Source organism: Mus pahari, chromosome 12, assembly GCF_900095145.1.
Source record: "Mus pahari chromosome 12, PAHARI_EIJ_v1.1, whole genome shotgun sequence".
NCBI lineage: Eukaryota > Metazoa > Chordata > Mammalia > Rodentia > Muridae > Mus > Mus pahari.
The window spans coordinates 78,075,149-78,080,720 of NC_034601.1; positions in this window are offsets into that span (position 1 = coordinate 78,075,149).

The window sequence follows — 5,572 nt, forward strand, 5'->3', positions numbered from 1 at the left end:
CCAACCATTGGACAGAGCACGGGGTCCTCATTGGAAGAGTTAGAGAAAGGATCAAAGGAGCTGAAGAGATTTGCAGCCCAAAGGAAGAAAAACAATATCAGCCAAGCAGACCCCCCCCAGAGCTCCCAGGAACTAAACCAATAGTCAAAGAGTACACATGGAAGGACCCTTGACTCTAGCAGCATATGTAGCAGATGATGGCCTTGTTGGGCATCAATGGAAGGAGAGGCCCTTGGTCCTGTAAGGGCTAGATGCCCCAGTGTAGGGGAATACTAGGGCAGGGAGGCGGGAGTAGGTAGGGGGCTGGGAACACCCTAATAGAAGCAGGAGGAAGGGATGGGATAGGTGATTTCAGGGGTCAGGGAACCAGGAAAGGGGATAATGTTAGAAATGTAAATAAAGAAAATATTCAATTTTTTAAAAAGAGCATTAAGCTGGGGGAAAATGCAAGCTTATTCTTCAAAGCTTTGCCCCTTTGCAGTGTGCCCTTGCCACCTGCTTTCAATCATGAATTAAGATAGCATTCAGCTCTCAACAAACTCTATGTAGATGCCAGTGGAGCAAGCTTAGAATTCTTACCATCTACATCTAGTAGCAGTGAAACTAACTCCCATGTTTGTAAACCATGCAGTCTATTCATAGTGGAAAGTGGAGTCAAACAGTCCTTATCTACTTGATGACCTAGCTCATGATAGGAGAGTGTTTAACGTATTCCCCATCTTAAGATCTAGGGCTTTAACCTTTTTCCCAATCTTTCTTTAAGACTACCAAATTTGAAGCCCAGGATTAACTACCCAAAGCCTTGTGGGTGTGTTTGTAGTTTTCACCATAATACCTAACAGAGGAAAGAGTTATTTTAGCTTTTGATTTCAGAGGGCACAAACTCTAGTCATTGGCTCAGCCTGCTCTGTTTCTTTGTTGAGCAGATTATCATGACAGTACGGACATTTACCAGAGACTATCCTCTTCTTATTGGCAACAAGAAACAGGGGCAAGAAACAGAGAGGAGAGAGCAGTCCTGGAATGATCGATCTTCTCTCCAAGGACACGGCCCCAGGAACCATCTTCCTCTGTCAAGTTATACATCTTAGAGTTTGTCTGAGCCCTCCAAAATGGAGCTACCAGCTGTGAGAAAATAATAGTGATAACTATTAGTAAGCTTACTTAGCTTTCTTTTCTCTCTTAGTCATCCATTCTGTCAAGCCTAACTCCAATTCCTGGCTTCAACCAATGTCCCTTTCTCAGTTCCTTGGGCACTTGACTATGGGACTCTTACATGAAGCCTGGTTCAGTTAGCTCTGACATCATAATCACTATTCCGCTGTTGCCATTGGTCTTATTCCAAGTACACATACCACCTGATTGAATCGTTTTAAATTAATCGTTTTCCAGAAATACAATTGCAAGCACAGAAAAAGTTAATTGTATAAATCCACATATATAATCAGGAAGTAAAATAAATAATATTTGCCCTTGAGATCATGACTTAGGGCCATGGTCTTTTTTGTAAGACTTTATTTAAATACATTAGCTTCTATAGATCAACTGTATTAACACATGGAGGGTAGCAAACATGCAGCTAATGCTGATAACATTGGATATTCCAGAAAAGCCAAGTAAATAAAGTTTTTTATTTCCATTTTGTTGTGAAACCATTCTTTGGTTCAGAAGTGGGTTAGCATCTTCAAAATTTAAGCCTCTGGAAATTTCACAAATTTTATATCTACAATCAGAGACATAGAGTAAGGTGGCTACAGTCACATAAAGTTGTCTTTTAACTTTAATAACTTTATAAAGTAAATTTGTATTTCCATTTTACTATTTTATAAATAGAGACCTTTTTCTAACAAAGTTCAACCGTTTCACCCAAAAGAACAACTCTGAGTCATCATCTCAGTAGAATAGCAGTTATGTAGGGGGAGCATGGCTGAACTGTTATTAATGTTAATCAGAAAAAAAGTCACACATTTAGAAAAGAGTAGTGATGTAATGTTGGGATTATATTTATAAATATAACAACCAGTAAGGTGTTAAAATTAAAACACATGTCCATGCATAATTTAAAAAATAGTTCTAAGAACTTGACACCTACCAAAAGTATTCAATTTTCAAAGGATAAGAAAACTGTAAAGGCAGTATAAAAGTTGAATCAAATTTCCCAAACTTTTCGCCAAATCCTAAAATACCAAGATAGCTAAATTACACTCTGCCATTTGGCTGGCAATTGAATTGCTATTATTTTGAAATGAAATGTTGTCAACAAATTCATTAGTTTCCCAAGAATTGGTCAATTGTTTATTTTCCCTTTTAGAAATGCATTAATAATGTTAACTGAATGGTGTTGGATCAGTGTCCTGTTGATTGAGATAATTGTTGTTTTCGATGAAATGGTATGGACCTGATCCAGAAGAACATCCTTGAGTCACTCTTTCCTCAGTCAAAGCAGATCTAGACATTGTCTTTTGAGACATTTCTGGGATGGAGTCATGCTCTTCTTCACGCAAAGCAGATACCCTTGCCCTGAGCTGTACCCTATCCCTTAAATGCTAATGTTTAAATGACCCCACGTCTCCTAATCTGCAGCCTAACCTCTGGGCTTTACTTTCCCCTCAGTTCTGGGACTGATTCTTTGCACTTCAGCAACTTTAGTAACTGGTATATTTGCCTTAAAAATAAATACTATGTGGCTTGGAGAGATGGGTCAGCAGCTAAGAACGTTTGCTGATTTTGCGGAAGAATTTGGTTTGGATCTCAGAACTCACACGGCAACTGACTGTAACTCCAGTCCCAAGATATCTGACACCCTCTTCTAGCTTGTGTGGGAACCAGAAAACCTGACTTGCACATATAGACATGGAGGTACTCACACATGTACATTAGATAAATAAATATTTAAAACTAAATAAATATATGATAAAGAATACCTGTGGATGCAAATCCCAGATTTCATTTTAAAAATTAAACAAACCAAAAATGTAGGCCAGTGAGATGACAGGACAGGGGAATATACTTCTGCCAAGTCTGAGAATTCAGGCTTGATCCCTGATGTTCACGTGGTGGAAGTGGAGATAGACTCGTAGAAGCAGTCTTCTGGCCTCCACTTGCAGGCCTTGCACACAAACATAAGCAGTACTTACAATAAAAGTAATAATAACTTTAAAATATTATTTTAAAGAATTTTTAAAGAAAATAAGTGTTATTTTTAGGAAATTCACTACCCAATAGTATAGTTTTTTGTTTGTTTGTTTTTAAGGCACAAACTTGATATGAATCCCTTGAGCAATCAACAACTTCTGGTGATAAATCTAATAATCTCAAAAAATGGCTTGATTTTTTTTCCCAACTCCAGGAATTTTAAGAAAATCTATGCTTGCTTTTTGAGTGTTGCTGTTTGGTATTTTTTAAATAAGTTACCAAATCGCTTAGATTGATTTCCATTGTGTTTTCTCTCTCTCTCTCTCTCTCTCTCTCTCTCTCTCTCTCTCTCTCTCTCTCGTATCTGAATGCAATATATATGGGCATGTGTTGATTCAAAACTGGGTAATAGTTTTCCTGAGATCTGCAAAATGGTACTGTTGTGATTTTTATATTGCCCCATTCCTCTAAAAAAAAGTAATAGCTATTATCCTAAACTCAGCACTAAAAATAGTAGTTCATGGGTCTTCTTTTCAATTTCTACTAACTGAAATAAGTAGGTGTATGTTTATTCTTCATTTTCTCTCTGTCAGACTGACAATACAATATCATTTTTCAGTTGCAGGTTTTTGAGAGGTAGAGAGGGCTAGTGAGATGAAGTCACTAGATTTTGTTTCCATTTTAGTGCCTCAGAACTCATGGATCTAGGCAGTTGTAGCACATCATTTTTCAGGAGAGCCTCTAGATTGATGGTTCCATTCAAATGCCATTGTGTCTGCTTCATATGTTCACAAACTGATATTGTCTTTATAGAGCTGCAAAATATAGATCCTGGAAAAAAATCACCCACAAAAATGGGGGAAATTTTCATAGTGACTTTCCCCACCAGTATCTTTTGACTTTATCCACCCTGAACCTGCTGGGAATCATTTCAAATTTGTCATCATCTTCTACAACTAAAGTGCTCTACACTTTTCCTAACCAGTGTTGACAGGATTCTTCTTACCTTAAGTCAATTTCTGCTTTCTCAAAACTATCCCATTTGTAACTGTGGCACAATCATGTGTGTACAACCTTGCATAAGAAAAGCCAAATGAAGAGAGATAGGGATGAAATGACTGCACCCCCTGACCACAAATTGATGGTGCAGTGAAGATAAGACTTGTTAGGAAACAGACCTGGGTGAAATCTCTGTTTTAAATTTAAGTATGTTATTGACTGGACATTCAGAAGGCAATCTAAGTGAATTAGAGGTAATAATTTTGTATTTTTAAAGTTTGACCAGTTATCTTTTTGACGAGTTCAAGAATGCACCAATATGCTCATTCTACAGGGAGGAGTACCACCTCCACTCATCCGGTCATTTTAGCATTTTGTTGACATTGTTTTGTTCTTTAGATTAGGCCTAGTTTTCTAGCACTGACTAGCCTTGCATCTTAACAATCCTCTGCCTGAGTGACAAGCATTCTGTGACAAGAGGAGCATACTATGTTGCTTGGGTAAACTCCTTAAAGAACTTAAATTCTCAACACATCTAGAGAAATATCTATGATTGAAAAGCTGTTCACTTGGCTGCTTAGTTCTAGCCTTAGTCAAGACTTCACAGGAAGATTCATAATTGATGCAAGTGAAGCTATGTTCTACTGAACTATTTGGTCTCTATATTGTTGTTTGCTTACGTTATATTGTTGTTAGAAGCTTACACGGCACATTCTGGTACCATAAAACTAATCTATGTAGAGGATACCTTCATGTCAGATACAGCCTGGTTCCTCTGGGCACTGTGTCTGAAGGATATCTTTACCAATAGGACTTACCTTCTTCCTTTAGGGTCAACCAGTGCAATAGAAATAGCCTGTAATGTTTCAGGAGTCTTTTAGACAATACTGACCAACCACTCAAAAGTGGGTTTCACATGACTGGTATTAGAGATTTTTCTGGCTAGCCTATTGCTCTTGAAGGGATCCCTCTAGATAGAGGGAGAAATAGAAAAGGGGTTTCTAGTTATGGAGGACAGAGGAAGAAAAATATAAAAGAAGGGAGTAGGATAAAAGAGCAGGTTGTCTCAAGAAGTCACAAGGAATCATACTAAAATTACTTCTATTAAAACATACCTATAAGATGTGTAAGTCCACGCATAAATATGTAGTTTAAATGAGATTCACCAGTTTTGTTTGTTCTTTGCATTGGAAGTGATAGCTAGTAATCAAGAATTTATTATTTAAAGCAAATGATAAAGCCAGAAAAAAAGGAAGTAGTATGGAGACAAGAGAAGAAAAAAACAGTAATAGATGTCATGACTTCATTCCTAGGAGAGGAATACATTATGCAAGAAAATAATCTGTGTATGGCTAGGGAGTGATTTGTTGTTAAAGCACCTAGTCCATAAATGGGAAGATCTGAGTTAAGACTCCCAGAGTCTGTGGGAAAGCTCAAC